Consider the following 20786-nt stretch of genomic DNA (forward strand, 5'->3'; position numbering starts at 1 on the left):
ACTAATGCATTTGCCTTAATGTATCTCCATCCTCATCTGCAAAAGCTGTTTTTGGAAGGACATCTCAGGTCCAGGTTTCCTGTCTGGTCAGGCATCCTCACTGAGTCAAAGGAACGGAAAGTCCTTGAGAAGGTTTTTATCATCTGGGTAGACCATCAAAGGTAGAAGATTCCAATACTAAGTAGTGTCTGTCATTTACTCATTTCTCGCTACTACTGTCAAGTTTATATACATCATCTTATAATCTTATATAATTTTCATAGCCTCCAGGCGAAATAGTATTATTGCCCTCATTTTGCAAATAAGAAAACCAGGGCACAGAGAAATTAAGGACTTTCCCCAGGAGCAACCAAATATCAAAGCTGGAATTTAAATCAAGGCCATCTGACTTGAAAGCTCTCATTTCTTCCCTTCTAATGTTAACTGCAGCCTGACCACACCCAGAGGCAGGGCCCCCCAGCGCTGGGAGTGCTGAAGTGGCTCGATGTTTGGTTGCTTCCTCATTCTCCAATTAAAGGTCCTTGATTTGGGGTCAGTTCTCTCCTGCTCTGTTCCCCCATCTCCTGCCTCTTCTTGTCCTCTTCCTCTGACTACCCTTGCAGACTCCCTGCGTTCACTCTGTGGGTCTTCCATATTCTGGCTCCCTCCTAGGCCTCCAGCTGCTTCTCTCTTCATTTGCAACCCTGCCCCTCTCTGTTCCCCATGCGCACACCACTCTTTCTAACCCCCTGGCCTTTGCACATGTTGGGCCCTCCACCCTGCCTCATTCTGGCCTTTGCTGGAGAAATCTGCCCTGCTCTTCTGTGCTTAGACGTCCACCTGAAGGAAGAGCCTTGTCCATTTTTTCCCTCAGTCTTCGCATTCACTCAGCATTCAATCCAAAAAATGTGTGTCTCAGGCCCTGGGGTGGGGCAGTGGGTGAGACGAAGTGCCTGCCCCAGCGAGCCTGAGCTCTGGTGAGGAGAGAGGCACAGTCACTCCGCTGTCTGCTACAGAGTGGGAGACTGACACGTACCAGTGCGTAAGTGTTGAGTTCAGTGAATTCTGCTCTTGGTGTGATATTTGACTCTAGGGAGAAGAAATCTAGATTCTTTTCTAAAGTTGGCCTTCTCATTTTTGAAAAACTATTGCCAGAGAACTACTCATCATGAGAAGCCTTCAAAGGCTACCTCTGACTCTCAGGTATGCGTTGAAATAAGCCTCAATCAAATACATACTCTTTGCGAGCTTTCCCTTTAAATTCCGGAGGAAGGTAGCATGCAGATGGGAGCCTCCAGCATTACCAAATTCAGGGCAGGAGCTGGGAGCTTGAATGCCAAGAGGGATAGGTCAGGTCCATGACTAAGTGAAGGATGTCTTCTGGGGAGGGTGGCATATCCGGAGTCAGCCCCGCTGAAGGCCAGCAAGCTCATTTCCATAGGGAAACACAGGCCTGCATTGGCAGATAGACTGATATTTACAGAGAAGCCAGAAGTCTGAAATTTTAAATGATATCTCCAGACGCTATTTTAGTGCTGACAACGAATCCCTGTACAACAGAGTATAATCCTGGCCCTACTGTGGCCCACGGACTCTCAGCTGACCTTCATTCGATGGATTATCGTTGCCTCTCCTTTATTTTTTTATAGCTGGTCTTTCTTTCCTGCCTTCCAGGGAATGCTCCACGGTGCAGACTGTTGCGTAAGCTAATTTTATCATGAGGTGATCCCGACACCTGAGTCCACTGGAAACGCCCAGAAGAACAGAGAGAAGGGAGCTGGCCATCATTGGTGTCCGCAGGGGCCATGCCAGTGGTGCACTTCCTTGGGCCGCACACCTGGGCTAGGGCCGCCAGCACAGGGAATGCTTCCCGGGAGAGAGGGGGGAGGGTAGGGGGAGGCGGGGAGGAGGCAAAGAAATGCCGCAGCTGTTTGGGGGGCGCCTTTCCCCTCCGAGGTGACCGCAGCCGAGTAGCAACATGTTAAATGAGGTTGACAATGTGTGAAGTGGAAAATGTCACTAGCAGAAGAGAGACACGGTGAACTTTAGTTTTGATTTAAATTAATGGGAACTCAAGGAGAGAAAATCCTTCAGTGTTCCAAGAAAAGTCACAAGGTGGCAAGCGTGGCCCCGCCCGAGCAGGTGTCTGCCCTGGTGTGATGGGCTCACTTCTGCGCTCCTCGCGTTGCAGACGACACTGAACTATGTAGACACATAAATACTGCAATTACAGGGATGTCATCCGGCAACCACACTTTGGGTTCCACTCTAGCAAACGCATTTTTTTTTTTTTTTTTTGTCCTTTCCATTCTTTCCCGTCAGGGCCTGGAAGAGCACAGGAAGCTAAGACAATCTCAGCAATGAATGAGCAGCTGTGGGAAGGCGAGGGATCTGGGCGTGAGATTCTTGGGGTTGGTAGTGCGGTGGAAAATCAGCAAACAGTTCTTTGAAATGTCTTAACATGCGAAATATACATGAAGAGAGGGGAAAGACCCGGACAACAATTAAAGCAAGGAGTTGCTTCCCAAGGAAGCAGGTGCATGGCCAGGCACTGGGGAGTCAGGCCCCTGACCTTGGTCATGTGAAAGGAAGGCAGCCCAGAGGAAGGAGTCTGGCCAGACCTCGTGGCTTTTCCATGGGTCTCCTCTCTCGTGGAGGCACTGTGCGCTCGGAGCAACCTCATGACAGCCCTGAGAGCACCCCTGCAAACGGGGGTGGCTCGTGCCTGGGAGAGATCAAGCTTCTAGTTCCCTTCCCATGGTTATTATCCAAAAAACAGGCTCCATAATACCCAGCACTGGTAACTTGAAGTGAATGCTTGGTAAGGGAGGAGAGCGGGAGAATCGGACGTCAAACAGCTCTCCAACGAGAAGTCCCGATTGAAGAGAAAGGAGTGCATGTGAGGATGGCAGCGGGCTGGCAGGGCTGCCGCTACTGCAGGAAGGAATGTTCTCGCGACATTTGGGATGCCGAGACAGCTGTTAGGAGGGCTGATTAGCATTGCCTTCAGGATCCAGGGGAGTGAAGAGGCGGTGCAGAGCTGCTTGGAGAATTAGCATCCTTAAATAAAAGACATAAGTGTAATGGGAACAAAGACAATCCTAAGTGGCTCATCCCAGGCTGCTCTGCAATAATGTGAGTGTTAAATATACACCGAGGGAGCAGGGCAGACAGAGGCAAAAGCATACATGAAACGAGCGTGTTATTAGAAATAGATGTTTGCGGGGCATTTACATGCGGCTAACCCTCAGGTTTGTTTTGAATCAGACAAATGAGAATATCTTTTAAAGGTAATGTATTTCAGCTCATTGCAACACCATTCAAATTCTGGGAAGGGTGCCTCTGCACACACGTGCTGGAGCTCACACCCCTTCCTCTGGCCAGGGGAAGCCTGCCACAGGGAGCCCCGTTCCTCTCCAGTAGGGCTGCTTCCTCCGGGTGCCAACTATCTCTGAATCTCAAAGCTAGTATGGATTGCCTTTTTCATGTGTCATGTTCATTTTTCCAACCAGATAGCAAGTTTTTAAGACAGAGAAAAATCCTGTCCCTCCTAATGTGCTCCCACCTCCTTGCTAATGAAACCACTCGAGAACTTGTCAGGGGATCGTTCTCCGAGCCGGGGGTTTGTGACGGCCATGGCAATGCAACCACCCCAATCCCTCTCCAATCCTGATCGGGAAGAAAAAAACATTTTGATGTTTGTGCGTTATCAGGAGGACAAGTATTTCTGCCCAGTGACAAAAATACACAGGCACATGTTTTTTGAAAGAGAAAGAGTATTTTGAGAACTGGCCATTAATGACACCTGTCCTGTGAGCTGGGCTTCCCAAGGCCACGCCAGGCCGGTTCTGCAAGAGAAACTCCTACTCAGAGAAGCCAGCAGCATGTATCGTGTCTTTCTCTCACCCTCTCCTGCAACTGCAAGACTCCCGTCCTCCACCCCAGATCCTCCCGAGTCCTCAGTGGGGACAGATTCACAAACAAGCCCTGTGGGTGCCACGAGGCATCACTCTCAGCCCTGTCTCCCTTTCCGGCCTTCTTCGGGGAGTTCTGGTGCAGCAACACCCCCTGCCCTCCACGCCGCCCGCACCACTGGTGGCTCAGAGAGTGTCTGCCCGCTTCCCTCCGGAGGCACGCACACTTATGCCAAGGGCATTGCTTCTTGCTGACGGTACAGCACCGGGCCGGGCTCTCAGCACAGTTCTTGCCTCCAACCACACACAGCATGGGAGCTGCGGCCGGTGGTGCCGCCAGTGGGGACGGGCTGCCAGCCATGCCAGGTCCCGCTGGAGCCGGCAACCAGTGTGGACAAGGCCTCTCTCCTGTTCAGTGCTCTGGCCCTCTGGATGAGTCCATGCAAAGCCGCCGGGTCGCCCCACGCCCCACGGAGATTTCAAGAGGTGGTTCTTTGCTTTCTCAGTCTTGCCAAGGCCTCCCCTCCACGTGCGCCACGGCAGGGTGAGTGGAGAAGGCAGGCGTGGGGAAGATCAGTAACAAGCCGACACTCAGAATTCCCTTCCTCCGTTCCTCCATCAGCTGTTGCCTTGGCGGTTCTCTCATTTCTCCCATTTTTGCCTTAAGATGAGTTTGCTTCCAGGGTGTTGTGCAGGTCCTCGTGCCCAGAGAGCCCCAGGGGACACCTTGGACCCTCCAGCTGGGTCTGAACCCTTGAGTAAATAGTACTTGGGTTCAAAAGGAAGCCAGTTGTCCCCACAGCACCCCTGAGACACACAGCAGCTCCTGAGGCAGCCTGCACACCTCCGGCCTTCTGGGGAATCCTGTGACGCCATTCAGTGCACTTTGACAAACGAGTAAACCGAGAACCAGAGAAGTTAAGCAGCCTGCCCAGGCTTGCACAGCTTTAAGTGATGAGATGAGCACTTACGTCCAGATCTGGTTCCAGATCAGGTTCTCTTTATAGCTCAAATTTTTACTGAATTTTGATCTCTGGTGGAGAGGGGCAAAATCGGTGTGAACATTTCCAGAACGAGGTTCAGAGAAGTCATCCCGTTTGGTTTTCATGCCTCTTTCCTTTCAACGGCAATATGAGCACAGTTGTGACAAACTCTCCAAAGCCACAGTGAAGTCCTAAGACGCAGGGGTTTGTACCTCAAGCAGCCCTTCGAGCTGCTCAGCAGATGGTCCCGTGATGCTGGGCCAACGAGGCCACGCCCCTCCTTGCCTGTCCCTACTTCCCTTTCACAGCTCAGCGCCCCCAAACAGGCGAGGATTTCCATGTCAAGGTAGCATCTGGCCAGCCTGGGTTTGGCCTCTGGGGGCAAGCCTAAGGGACTCGTGGAGGACATCGCTCTCCCATATTTTCATTTCAAAGCTTCCTGAATATACAGAATGGGATGGACCGCTCTTCACACTTTTTTTTTAAGATTTTATTTTTTATTTGACAGAGAGAGAGAGAGTGCATGCGCAGGAGTGGGGCAAGGAGCAGAGGGAGAGGGACAAGCAGACTCTGTGCTGAGCATGGAGCCCGATGTGGGGCTCGATCTCACAACCCTGAGATCGTGACCTGAGTCAAAATCAAGAGTCAGACACTCAACCAGCTGAGCCGCCCAGGCGCCCCTCTTCATACCTTTAAAATAACCACTATCACACAGTCCTGTTGAATCCCATAACTCTGAAGATGAAAACTTCACACTTTGTTTCTTCAGAGGTATTAAGATCAAGGGTTAATGATATGCACTGTTTCTGGTTTTGTTTTCTTTAGTTGGGAATCAGACGACTCACTCATTTCACTTGGACATTTTTCAAGCTTCTTAGAAGACTGTTCCTAATTGCAAACCCACCCTATGAAGACAGCAGTTTCCCATCGTCCATCCCATGGGACAAGGCAGCCCTTGTTGCTGCTGCCGCTTCCGACACCACCCTTCTGGGTGGGGCGCGCCTGAGAAACCTCACAAGTGTCCAGGGACCGGAACTGCATGCAGCTCAGGGCTCTGGAGGCTCTTTGGCAAGACAACCTAGAAAATTCTTAACACTGAACACCAAGCTGGATAACATTCAACTTACTACCAATTTATTACCCAAAGCTAACTAAACGTTGGCGCGAAGGAAACAACTTTCCAAATGCAATATGCATGTACTCTAGGACTCATGCAGACTTTTAGAACACAAAGAGATTCAGTCTTGCAGAAGGCCGCATCTGTAGCCTGTTTACAGAGCACCTCGGATGACTCACAGAAAGCATAGGAGCAAGCTCCCAGCCCCCAGGGAACTCCAGTGCGGGATCCCCACAGTGCCAGGCAGGCCCTCCCCTGCGGAGACAGCCCACAGTCTCAGGATGGGAGAAGTAAAAACGGAAGCAAAATGGAAATAAATCCAAATTAAACGGACGATGATAGCGATTATCATTTATTAAACATGCTCCACGTGCCGGACACTGGGTCTGGGGATTTATATACATTAAATAATGAAATCTTCACACTGAACTTAATATCTACATCTTACAAATGAGAACACCGAGGCTAAAGGGGTTACAGTAAGTGGCTTACAGTCATCGGGGTTCAGGTGACAAACCGAGATGCCAGCCTGGTTCTTTAGGATACACGTCACTTAGCCTTCACGTAGCCTGAGGTGGGAAGCCCAAACCCGGGCAAGGGATACAATGTGTTGTCCGTGATTTCTTTCCTTTCATCACTTCTAGACGCATATGCGATGTAATCAGAAAAAACAACATTCTTGCCTAATGAGAGTTTGCTGGAAGGAAAACAGGGGGCAGACAGAGCCGACCCAGGAGTGTCCCCATGGCTGAGGACAGCGTGTGTAGCTGTGCACGCAGGTCAGCACACGAGCTGTCACGACTGGTCCTCCTGATGGTGCCTCAAGCAAGGGGCGGTGCTCATCCCTGAGCAGCCCAGCACCCCAGGTGGCCCTGCCTGCCCCCCACCCCCACCCCCTGCAAGCCTGCTGCAGCAAAAAGAGAGCTGTTTTGCAACCAAAAAAAAAAAAAAAAAAAAGGAAATGCCTTCACAAGTGTAAGCTCCCATTTTTAAATTAGGTACAATGGAAATGCCTGCACAATGTAGCTTATTTAAAAAGTAGTTTTTAGTCACAGCACTTTTGAATGAATCTCTTTGTGTCCACTGTTGTTGATTGAGGTCAAACAGGGCTGATTTAAATCCTGCCTATAGCCATGATGGGTAAAACCTTATTAATCCTACTCTATTCATTTGGACTTTGTTGGTGTATGTATATACACAATTTGGGCAGTCAGATTGACATTTGCCTTTGAACTATCTTTGTAAAATGAATTTGCTAAGCATACAGTACAATTAGTATTATGCAGAAAATGCTCACTGTAAATACTCATATTCAATCATTCTCATTTATGAATTAAAGAGTTGCCTCAAGACATCTGCCTCTTACTCCTTTGTTGCTTCCATATTGGAATACTATATTCTTTAAAGCAACACAAAATTTAATTGCTTCATAAAATTTTGAATGCTGGTCCCCCCCCCCCCCCCCGGCTGTTTCTGCTTTTAAAATCTAATAGAGGGTTTCCAGAGGAAGCTGCCACAGGGAGACGAGGCGGTGCTGGCCAAGCCAGGCAGCCAGGTGGAAGATGTGATGGAGAACCAGACCCACCCAGGTGGAGGGCAGTGGACTGAGGGACACGGTCAGCCTCAGCGCCCGGTGGGGCACCCATCCGCGGAGCCCAGAGAGCGTCTGGCAGCTCGGGGTACCTGTAAGGATACAGTGTCTGTTTGTTCTAGACTGCTGGAAAATGCCCACTGAGCCTCCACCAGCTGCTGAGAGCGCCTTTCCAGGCTGTGGGTTGGATGACATTTTCCCTAACCTTTTTAACAAACATAGGGTGAGGACCACACTGTTTGGCTGAAAGACTACATTTGAGGGGGGAAAAATGGATAGAAGGGGAATTGTTTCAGAGCTTTCAGCAAACGGCCCTAATCACCATAATCCCAAAGCATAGCAAACACAAATAAAACCTGGGCATCTGCGCGCACGCGGTGGTTTTGCTGTCACCCCGACCCATCTCCAGGCACGCCGAGCGGCCCCATGAAACAGCCGAGTGAGCACGCTTCTATGGGCCCAATGCGATCACTTCTCAAATCCGTCTCCCTCGTGGGAAAGAAGGCTATGGCTGTAGCTGTCAGGGCCCTTCCGGTGCCAGGAAGGACGGTCGTGGCAGGTTTCTTCGGGGAAGTGGAAGCGGTCTGCAGCTGGTTCCTGAACACCAGGGAGCCACGGCACGTGCTCCACGGTAGAGACGCGCAGGGCGTGTCCGCGCTGCTCCAAGCGCGCTCCTTCTCCCTCCCGCTCTGCGCTGCGCAGAGCTTACAGCACCCCGGACGGCGCCCCCAGCCAGAGTATCCCCCAAATCCACAGGTCGACGTCCTGACCGCCGCCTCTGAAGGTGACCTCATTTGGAGATGGGTCTGTAAAGAGGTGATTACGTTGAAATGAGGTCATTAGGGTGAGTGCGACTCCCGCGTGACCGGCGTCTTCGTCCGCAGACTCTGCACTTGGAGGCAAGGACCAGGTGCTGTCCTCAGGCCGAGGAGAGGGGTCTCAGGAGACACCCACGCCCCCAGCGCCTTGACCGCAGACTCCCAGCCTCTGCAACTGTGAGAAAAGGAACTTCTGTGGGTTCAGACTCACAGCCTTTTCACTTTTTATAGCAGCCCAGGCAAACTCACATAGTCTTCTTCTGAAATTTTCTCCTCACATTCTCAGCAACCGGCCCAGGTTGTTTCCACGTTCCTAAGAGGGGAGCCTGGTGGGTCCAGCTCGCCTGCGAAGTCCGGTCCCGCAGACACAGGCTGCCGCCAGCCGGGCCGCGCTCCGCCTTTAGTGGGGACTCCCCGCGCTCGGTCAGCCGGGCTCCGGAGGGCAGGGTCACGAAGCACACCCGCTGGGTGCAGGGTCTGCGAGGACCCAAGGTGCTGGACGGCGGGCAGGGGGTGGGTGAGCACCATGAGGGACCCCCCCATGCTCAGTGCGGCAAATCACTACAAACCAGAGCCTGCTTCCGGAGGGCGAGGCAGTCCAAGGTTAGATGGGTACGTCGTGGCTGCGGCCGTATTAGTTCAAGCAGGGTTAAACTGTGGGTGTTTGTACCACCTTTAAGGAAAGCCCTTTATGAAAGCAGACGCTGGGTGGCAGGCACTAGGAAAGGGGGAGACGGGGAGTTAGCGTTTAGCCGGGTCAAGGTTTCAGTTGGGGATGATGAAAAAGTTCTAGACATGAATGGTAGTGACAGTTCCCAATAGTGTGACTGTCCTTAGTGTCACTGAAGTGTACATGTAAAACTGGTTAAAATGGTAAATTTTACACGAGGTATATTTTATAATAAAAAAATAAACTTGAAAGAGTATGCAATCTCCTAGAGGTGAAGCTTTGTACCCTAACGGAGTCACAATGATCTGATTGTATTGGAAAAAACCCCTTCGTAGTACTTGTGAGAAATTATGAAACCCACAGAAGGGCCACTCTTAGATGGAACGGTCTAGAGTGTCCTCTGCTGAATGACGAGCTACAAACCAATGACAGGAGCTCCAGGCCCTCAGGGGACATTACAGAGGACACAACCAGGGTCACCTGCAAAGAATGAAAAAATACCCAAAAAATTCCCAAGAGTGGCCGCAACTGACCACCCACCCACCCCCATTCTGGCCCAGAATACGTATCCTGAATTAGTCGGAGGCAGTGGCTAGACACATGGTTTCGTTCACCTCCTGGAGCTCAGGATACCAAGATAAGAATTTTCACATATATGAAAGTCATATATTTCTCATTAATATCCTCCTCAACTATTTTTCTGGTTTGGGATTCTAGGAATTTTCCTCCCAATGGGAAATTGCAATGGTACAGTTAAAATAGAGAAGTTGCCAAATGCCCAGCTCATTTAGAATCACAAAGATGAAATAGCCCAGTTTTCTCCTTCAGACTGTTAGGAGGTGGAGGTCTGGAAAGGGAACATATTCTGTGCACAGATATCTAGAAATAAAGAAGGGAGAAAAATCAATATGCTTTCTTCTCACCCCCAGCGCAGTGCTGGAGACAAGGGAAGAGGAAGAGGTGAGGAATGGAGGGAATGCGGTGAATCTGGAATTCAAAGGCTAAGTGAACGCTGGCCCAGATGCTCAGGCATGATGCGGGCAGCGAGGATTGTGGCGCACAGTCAGAGACCTGGGGGCAGAATTATCCAGAAGGACGAAGAGAGGTGGAAGGCCCCGCTGCCCAGTGTGCCCAGCTGCATACCACAGCTCAAGGGGAAAGCATTCCTGCAAGGGAGAGCATTTTAAAATGAAACGGTTGAATGCAGGTGGAAGGAGACAGAATTTTCCATCCCAGGCCTCGCTGTGTCTCCTTCACTTGTGCAAAAATGTTCATGTGCGCACGCAATGTGTAACTATACAGTGCATGCACTGTCCGTGCAACATGTGGAAATGCATGTGTAGGATCTGATCAGGGCGGATTCATTTCCAGAAGTTGGTGCTGCTCTGTCTGGTTTAGAAAAGCTTTTCTCACTTACAAGGACAAAGACGAAGCTCTCCCCTCTGCAGGCCCTGTTAGGGGCCTTTATTCTCGACAGCTGAGTGGCAGTGTGTGCGTCATTCTGCTGACCCCAGAGCGGGAATAACAGACACCGGGAACTCAGCGGTGGTCCTTGAGTCCCAGGCCTTGGTAAGGGGCTTTAGAAGGATCATTCATGAGAACATCGGCGGGGGCGGGGCGGGGGGGGGGGAACAGTCACAACTCATTCTCTGTCTCTCCCGTTCCTGCAACTCTGTTTTGAATATAATCTGCCAACACCCCCCCCCCCCCCCCAAGAAGGGAACCTGTTGCAGAAGAAGATCTGATGAGCAGACAAGCTTTCTGGCATCCGAGTGGACTGGAGCCTCTTATCTGGGGCCCAGAAACAGAGCCGCGTGGCAAGCAGCCCATGGGACATGGGAGGAGAGAGGATCCATCAAAATTGCCAGTGAACGCCATGCAGTGCCACTGCCCACCGCAGCTCAGGGGTGCATGTGCATGGCCTACAACCTGGCAAGCTAACTCTTCCAGGCTCTGCTGTTCAGAGCGCACCTGCAGGTAGACATGTTGGTACCCTCCGAGTGAGGCCAAGGACGTGGGAAGCTCCATGGGGGCCTCTCCAGCCCTCTCCAGCCCAGACTTCCCTCAACGGGGTTCATAGTCTGGGCTCTGACTAACCCATGTCTTTGCACTTGCTTATACTTTGTCAGACCTGCTAAGAGAGCGAAGGATGAGTGGTAGGAGTCAAGCAATAAATTTCACCTTGAATATCATATATATTTTTTCAATATATATATTCAGTAATTTTTAAAATAAGGATTTTGACTAAATAATGTTTAAATATACCCTTTGTGTACCAGGCCAGAAACGTTTCTGAAGAAAGAAATCTGGGAAGCATCTCTTTGTGGGCCCAGCAGGTTTCCAGAACATCTGAGTGCTGCTGACAAACAGCCTTTTAGCAAATTAAGTGCGAATGAATCAGAAGCTTATGGATCATGTTTTAGCTGAAACAAACAAAGGATCCAAAATTTATAAGAAAAGGTGCTTGGCAAACTCATTATAGTTTGTTGAACCCAAGCATTTGAAAAATAGTTTGATTAATTTTGCCAACTCAAAACCCTGCCAATTTTCTACTGTCCCTAAGTATTTACTAGCATTTTTCCAGATTGAATTTCCTATCCATATTTCTAAATGTTCTTGGCCGCTCTGCTGATAATTATTTGGAGTACTCTATATGCACTGGGATAGTACGCCTCCTTCTTTGAAAATTAATCCAAGGTCGTGATAACTTTGGACAGTTTTATAGTTTATAAAATTCTTTCAAGAATATCACACTATTCACATCTCTCAGCATTGCCCTGTGAAACATACATATTCTTTCCCTTCCACAGATAAAGAAACCAAGGCTCACAGAGGTTTCATGACTTCATCAAAGCTATAGAGTCAGAAAAATGCACAATGAGGACTAAAATCCAGGTCTCCTGACCCCAAATCTATCCCATGGGTATAAAGAGTGTGCCAGGTTCTCCAGCTGCTCTACGCTTGCTAGAAGAACAGCCGTGGTATAAGGAACAGAAAAGCCCCCCCCCCGCCCCCACCCCGAGGGTCAGGATAGACACCTCAGTCTCCAGACACTTGAGGTAACTTGACTACTGTATGTCCTTCTCTGTCCCTGCTACTGTTTATATCCTCACCCTTTCAAAAATATGTCCTCCCTTCCTGGTACCTTAATTTAATACAAATAGGATGACTCATCATTCTGAAACTAACATAAATAGAAAGGTCTCCAGCATAAGAACATGCATGTGGAGAAAGCCAGCCAAAACGCCAGCTACAAATTGAGCAAATAGTGTTGTCAACAAAGATATGTTCCACTTTTAATCAGGAGATCCACTGAATTGTGCAATTCCGTACACTGAGTAAATGATAAAGTGATTAGTCTGTCTTTTGCAACACCTTCCAATTTAGTATTCAGGCACTTAATTAATGTTCTGTTTACACCCCACTTCCACATCATTAATAAAGATGTTTAATAGAACTGAATTTAACACCAATCTGTATGCACAACACCCAGCAGAGTTTCTTCCCTTCCGTGTGGCCCTGCCCCGTCCCTGTCAACAGGCACACAATACAAGGATCCAAGATAGCATCCAGGGATGTAAGTGTCACCATTTATTTAAAACCCCAGGAATAGCCTTTTCTGTGTCCTTACACTAAAAATGCAACATGCTGAGGACTTCTGGAGCTCGGGCAAGCCTGGCCTGATGCTAGGAGTCGGTTTGCCAGAGGACCATGGAGTCTTCTGGAAGTAACGCAATATCAGACCCTTCCTCGGAGAGAAGGGGCAAATTGGAGTATAACCCAGGAGCTCTGGGACTAATCTTGCCGCGTCCCCTGAACTCCTGTAACATTCTTAGGCCAAGGGAAGATATGACCAGGTTTCTGGTTCAAGATGGCAACATAGAAAGCTCCTACATTCACCTCCCCCATGAAAAAACCAAATCTTCAGCTATATATGAAACCAATTGCCTCTAAGAAACCCTAAAAACTGTAGAGCGACCCCTTCACATTAGGCAAACGAGAAGAAAACTACATCGAAATGAGCAGGAAAGGCTGAGAAGCAACCTCACCATAAAACCCACTCCTGGTGCAGTGAACCATGATTAAGAAGGAACCCAAAACCTGAAGCTTCTTCCCGAGGGATGATTCGTACCGCACATCAGGCACCCCAGCTTTTCATACTGGCACCTGAAAGATAAACCCCCCAAACATCTGGCTTTGAAGAGCAATAGGGCTTCCCCCCTGCAAGACCCATGGGGCCATGGCAAGCTGAGGAATGGCTCTTAAAGGGCTTATATGCAAACTCAATTGCCTCAGGGCCCAGGACAAAAGCAGCCTTTTGAAAAGTTCCCAGACTTTATTTGAAAGACACTCCTTTCCTAACTTTAAAGTATTGGTCTGAGGGGCAGGGGCCTCCTGGGGTACTCTCCCGGGACAGAGACTGGGGCGCCATCTTCCTTCCTGCTCTCCCTCTGCCTTGCTAGAGCCACCAAGCACCATTGCCATCCTTTGTGTGTGTGTTTCCTTTTCTTCTTTTTGTCTTTTTCTCCTGTTTTTCTTTTCCTTTTTGTGTTTTTTTCTGTTATTGGCAGGTGCCATCTTATACTCCCCCTCTGCTTTACTCCAGCCAGTGGGTGTCATTTTCACACTTTTCTTCTGCCGCATGCCAGGACTTCAGTTTCCCAGAGAGGAGCTTCCTCACACATCTGGTGCTCCAGTTTTTACATCTGGTGACCCAATTTTTGAGGTTTCGACCCAGGGGACACCCCCTTGATCACCTGGGTATGGAAGCCTAGGGGTTTGCATTCCTGGGTCCATGGGACTGTAACAATCAGAGAGACCGTTATTGGCAGATTACCACTCCTCGGGCACTAGACAGATAGCAGATTGAAACACATCCCCCGTCTTTATGGCATATTTGCTTGTCTAAGAGCTTCGGCCTGAGGGACAGGCTTCTGGTTTGGCTCATTTATAAGGGCCTATAGAAGTGTTCTCAGGGAATGGGGACCAGTGGATGCAATTTTTGTTCTCTCCCTCTGCCTTGCTCTAGCTCATTGGTATCTTAAAGAAAAGAGTTTATATGCTTCTCTATGCTGATATTTGTCAGTGCTGCCAGGGGACACTTCTAGGCCATCTGGCTCTGGCGGCCAGCAGGGCTTATACTTGCATTCCCAGATAACTATGTACATTTGCATCCTCTAAAAGCTACTACCAGCGGGTCTGGCTTCCAATCAGCCTGAAACTAGGTGTTAAATGAGATCCCTTCCCCTTTGGGACAATGACTGGTCTTGGCACACCCTCAACTACTGGGAGCTATTAAAAATAAAATAGGCTGTTTGGGCAATAACCGAGGTTTGAAAGTCAACCACGGGGCATCTGGGTGGCTCAATTGTTAAGCGTCTGCCTTTGGCTCAGGGTGTGATCCCAGGGTCCTGGGATCAAGCCCCACATCAGGCTCCCTGCTCCACTGGGAGCCTGCTTCTTCCTCTCCCACTCACCCTCCTTGTGTTCCCTCTCTCGCTGGCTGTCTCTGTCTCTGTCAAATAAATAAATAAAAATCTTAAAAAAAAGAAAGAAAGAAAGAAAGAAAGAAAGAAAGAAAGAAAGAAAAGAAAGACAACCACAAACATCTAGGGCAGGGTTGAATGATAAGGTTCATTTCCTACGCAATGCCAACACTTCAAGTTTGGGAGAGATGGCTATGTCATCTAAGGCATAGAAACTAACACAGAGAGTCAAGCAAAATGAAGAAACAGAGGAATACACTCCAAAGGAATAAGATAAGACCCCAGAAAATAAATACTAATGAAATGGAGATAAGTGATTTACCTGATAAAGAGTTCAAAGCAACGATCATAAAGGTGCTCAGCAAACTCGAGAGGAGGATGAATAAACACAGTGAGAACCTCCACAGAGAGATAGAAAATATAAGAAAGTTCCAAGCAGAAGTTACAACTGAATAATACAATAATCTAACTAAAAAATACACTAGAGGGTTTCAAGAGCAGACTTTCGATGAAGAAAAAAAAAAAAAAGAAACAGTGAACTCACTCAATCAGAAGTGAAAAAAGCAAAAAGAATGAGTAAAAGTTAAGATAGCTTAGGGGACTTATAGGGCAATCTCAAGCACACTAAAAATCACATGATAGAAGCCCCAAACAGAGAAGAGAGGGAGAAAGAGAGAGAAATTATTTGAAGAAATATTAGCTGAAACTTCCTTAACCAGGGGAAAGAAATAGACATCCAGATCCAGGAATTCCAGAGAGTTCCAAAAAAGATGAACCCAAAGAGAAACACACCAAGTTACATTATACTTCAATGTCAAAAGTTAAAGACAAAGAATCTTAAAAGAAGCAAGAGAAAAACTATCTGTAATGTACAAGGGAACCATCATAAGGCTGTTAGCAGATTTTTAGCAGAAACTTTGCAGGCCAGAAGAAAGTGGCACAGTATATTCAAAGTGCTGAAAGAAAAAATGTCCAACCGAGGATACTTTACCCAGCAAAGATATCATTCAGAACAGAGGGAAAGATAGAGTTTCCCAGAAGAACAAAATCTAAAGGAATTATCACCAATAAACTGATCTTACAAGAAATATTAAAGGGACTTCTTTAAGCTGAAAAGAAAGGACACTAAATAGAAACAAGAAAATGTCTGAAAGAATAACTCTCACTGGAAAGGTAAATTTACAGTACAGGTAGTGGATTAATCACTTATGAAGCTAGTATGAAGGTTAAAAGATGAAGTAGTGAAAATAATTAACTATAGGAATTAGAGTTATTAAGGTAACTATAACAATTAAGGGATACACAAGATAAAAAGATACAAAATGTGACATCAAAAACAAAAGACATAGAGAGAGTAATAACGTTGAGCTTTACGACAGGAACACAATGGGTGATGGATGGGGAAGAGCTTTAGAAAGCGTTAGAAACGTAAGCTGTTATCATCTTCAAGTAGATTGTTATAAATTTTTATAGGTAAGCCTCATGTCAAACACCAAGCAAAAACCTATAATAAGATAATGACAAAGACTCTCAGCATACATTAAAGAAAGTCATCAAACCACACAGGAAGAGAGCAAAAGGGAAGTAAAGGAACAGAGGAACTACAGGACAGCCAGAAACCAATTCCCAAAATGGCAATAAGCACATGCCTATCAATAATTACTTTACATGTAAGTGTTCTAAATTCCCCAATGAAAAGACATACACTGGCTGAATGGATGTAAACAGCAACGACAACAACAAACCCATCTCTATGCTGCCTACAAGAGACTCACTTCAGATGTAGGAACATAGAGAGACTGAAAGTGAAGGGATGGGGAAAAAATTCCATGCAAAGTAAAACCAAAGAAAGCTGGGGTAGACATATCAGACAAAATAGAAGTTAAACAAAGACTGTAATAAGAGACAAAGAAGTGTGTTACATAATGATAAAGGGGTCAATCCAACAGCAGGATATAACATTTGTAAATATTTATGTACCCAACATAAGAGCACCTCAATATACAAAGTGAATATTAACAGATCTGAAGGGAGAAATAGACAGCAATACAATAATAGTAGGAGACTTTAATACCCCGGTTACCTCACTGGATAGATCATCCAGACAGAAAATCAATAAGGAAACATTGGTCTAAAACAACATGTTACACCAGATGGACTTCATAGATATATACAGAACATTCTGTCCAAAAGCAGAAGAACACATTCTTCTCAAGTACACATGGAACTTTCTCCAGGATACATCATATGTCAAGCTACAAAACAAGTCCTAAAAATTTTAAGGAAATTGAAATCAAATCAAGCATCTTTTCCAACCACAGTAGTATGAAACTAGAAACAATCATAAGAAGAAAACTAGAAAATCCCCAAATATGTGAAGATTAAACACCATGCTACTGAACAACCAATGAGTCAATGAAGAAATCAAAAGTGAAATTAAAAAAACACCTTGAGGCAAATGAAAATGGAAACACAACCTACCAACATTATGAAATGCACCAAAAGCAGTCCTGAGAGGGAAGTTCATAGTGATAAATGTCTACCTCAAGAAGCAAACAAAAAAAATTTTCAAATAAACAGAACTTTACACCCCCAAGGAACTAGGAAAAGAACAAATGAAGCTCTGTGAGTAAAAGGAAGGAAATAACAACTCCATACAAACAGAAGTTCAGGACCAGACAGCTTGACTGGTGAACTCTACTCAACATTAAAAGAATACCAATCCTTCTCCAGCTCTTCCAAAAAAATGGAAAAAGAAGGAAACACTTCCAAACTATTTTATGAGGCCAGCATTACCCTGATACCAATACCAGAAAAGGACACTGCAAGAAAAGATAACTACAGGACAATATCCTTGATGAACATAGATGCAAAAATCCTCAACAAAATATTAGCAAACTGAATTCAACAATATATTAAAAGGATCATACACCATAATCGAGTAGGATTTATTCCAGGGTGCAAGGATGCTTCAACATCCACAAATCAGTCGATGCAATACACCTCGTTAACAAACAGAAGGATAAAAATCATCTGACCCTTTTAATGACCATCCGCATCGAGATGCAGAAAAGGCATTTGGCAAAATTCAACGTCTATTTATGATTAAAAAAAAATTGTCACATAAAAGACTCCTTGCATTCAAAGCACTCACTGCTGTGGTGGCCCAGCTGTCGTCTGGTGCTGTGGGGCAAGAGATGGTCCTGAAAGATGTAAGGGCATGGGGAGCAGCACTTTCAACAGGAACTCATGTTTCTCTTTTTCATCCTCATACCCATGTTTCAGATAAGGACACTGTAATTCATTAAAAGTAAAACAACTTTCCAAGGCCCCTGTGTTTGGTTCCTTTGCCTCCTACATGAAATTGGACATAATACCATAAACTATAGGTGTTTAAGATGTGTGGATAGTATGACCCTCTTATAGCTGCCCTAGAGATAAGGTGAGTAAATAGTGAATTAATGAGAAGCTCACAGACAAGGCATTTGCTTTCACACAACTCACTGAACAGATAAGTATGGAACGCCAACTACAGAATAGGTATCGGGCTGAGAACTGGGGACTGAAAAGAGGACAAGACCTGCCATCAAAGAGTTTGCAGAGTGTGATTGGGGGAAGAGAAGTAAGCCCAGCGACTGCCCTGCAGGCCGCCATGCTGCCCACGCAATTCCTTCCACAGCTAGTCTCAGAAAGGACATGGGTCCCCTCACTCGTGGGAACTACAAAGTCCCATAACTAGCATCCAGAGAGTCTAGACTGTGGAAAATTTTGCCTCAAAGGCAAGTTACGATTCTTGGGAGAGACCTAAACAGAATCCTTCAGAAGTCTAGGATTTTACTGCTTACAAGCAAGCTTAGCTATCTCCCTTACTTCTAGCTTAGAATCAAAATTCTTTTGCCTATTACCACTGACATCAGACATGGTTATACCTTAAAATCTCTTAAAAGGCCAAGATGCAGACCAATGAAGGACTGGAGTGTCCAAAGGAAGAAGATGGCCAAGACCCTTGATTCGTGTTTTGGAATCATCAAATGCAAACTGAAACCAATGCGGAACTCCAGGCGCCCTCAAATGTCACCACTGGGAAGCTCTAAGAGGTCAGAAGCAGCCTCTCTTCAAAGACAGGCCTCCAGCTGTTCATGCAGGGACTTCATGAAACATCATGGAAACTAGTGCAGCCCACGCCACGCAGGGTGCCCTAGACTCATTCTAGGTCACACCCCAGTCCCGCCCTTTCTGGGTCCACATCAAACCCCGTTCATGAGGGCTGAGGTTTTCTGTCTGTAAGGCCTTGCCCTGGTGTAGTATACGTGACGAGGACAGCCTTGCTTTGCAAGCCCTTACTCTCTCCTACTTTCCCTTTGTCTGTATCTCCCAAAAACAGTCCTTGGGCCCCCAGCCCCAGGGTCTGCCCTTGGCCCTCCCTGACAGACCCACTATGCAGGGACGGAAGCACCCCTTCTCAGCGGCCCTGACTCTCCTCCACCCTGAGCAAATGCCTCCAATTTCTGAGCCCAAAGGCCTCCAAACATCTTCCTTTCTCACCTCACCTGGCCATGGACCTGGTCCACAGCCCTCCGCAATGTGGAGAATGTCATCCTTGCACCTCCAGGCACGCATGTCCTCCCCTCTCCCCACTGAATCAGTTCTGACATGAGCTTCGTGCAAGTGCCTATGTTCACGCCAACGAGGCTATCAGCCCACCTGCCGGAACCCGCGGTCACCCAGTCAACACTGCTGTGAGCGGCTAGTTCTGCCCGCGGCTCAGGGGCTGAGATGCTGGGTTCTCCCGTCACATACCTAGCTCAGACTCACAGGCGGCTCCCGGACAGACCGTGCCTGCGGAAACCCACGGAAATACAGATAAATCAATCACAGTGCTGACCCACGGTGTCCACCTACTCCTGCCTCGAGCAGCCCGTGTCTCTGTGTCATTGCCCCAGCCCGGAACAAATGACCAAATACACAAAGCAGCACACAGACCTGCACGCCTGTGCGCAGACCAGCAGGCCCTCCCTGGAGACGACGACGCTAATGCTCCCCGTGCCTCAAGCTCCGTCAACCCTGCTGAGAGCAACCAAGCCAGACGGCCCTGAGATTTAGTAAGGAGGGTAATTCTCCTCTAAAATCCTCTCTCAAAATAGTCTTCAGACTTCCTTTCGGTAACAAGAAGCACGGGACATGAAAGAAGAAAAAGATGAAGATTTCCAGTCTAGGCTATTTTAAAGCCTCGGTGTTTTTAGGAAATATTTGTTTCCTCCCAATTTCCGTAGGGGTAAAAATCAATACAGCTATAGCTTCCACAGAGGACTCCTTACACCAACCGTGGGGAGTCTGGTATCCTTTCAGAAAACCCATGCTCATGCCGGGGTTTGCACTGACCGACACCCGGTGACCACATGGACTTATTTTAAAGGGAATCATGCAGAGAAAGGAAAGGACTGGAGTCTGCAAGGGAGGAAAATATGCCAGGTCCCTAATTCGTGTTTCTGAGTTTTAGGATACGAACTAAAAGTTATACTAGGCCTCTTAGCAAAGGCTTCCCCACACTGGAAGTTCAAGAACATAAGAAACTTTCTCTTGGATGTTCTGAACTCAGAAAAATGTGAACATCACCAGACCCTCTTTGAGACTTTGAATCCTGAAAGCCCTCATTCCTCCTCCACGTGGGGCCTTCCTAGCAGGCATAGCAGTGCAGGATTTAGTCTGCATGTCCCCTCGATCAGAGATCTCTCTTGCAGACGAGCAGGCCAGAGGCTCAGCACCAGGGGTGACTGCTCTACGAAACCTCAGTCAGCCTGGGAAATTAGTGAGCTGTAAACGCAAGAAAACGTGGGCCAACACGGCCTCCTGGTTGTTGACTGAAGCTAATGGGAATTGATAGATTGCTTCCTGTCCCACTGGGCAAGGCATCTACCAAATTTTAGATTTCAATTGTATGAGAAATTACTTCTGCAATTCAGCCAGCAAGAGCACATCTAGCTGTGTTTTTTTAATCTTATCAGAGTGTGACAAAAATCAGAAAATTCATAGCTTTGTGGCAGCCAGATATGAATGCACAAGTTAGAAGAAGTCCTGTTTAGAGAATTTGAATGTCTGAATGCAACTCACATATTTGCCGGGCTCATTCAAGAGCACAGGAGTTTCAGATCGCTGCAAGGCAGCTTATGAAATCCCATTAATTTCCTGCCTAAAGGAACATCGAGCAAGATTCCTCTCCAGACGGCA

The sequence above is a fragment of the Ursus arctos genome, unplaced genomic scaffold (genome assembly GCF_023065955.2).
Source record: "Ursus arctos isolate Adak ecotype North America unplaced genomic scaffold, UrsArc2.0 scaffold_13, whole genome shotgun sequence".
In the NCBI taxonomy this organism is placed as follows: Eukaryota; Metazoa; Chordata; class Mammalia; order Carnivora; family Ursidae; genus Ursus; species Ursus arctos.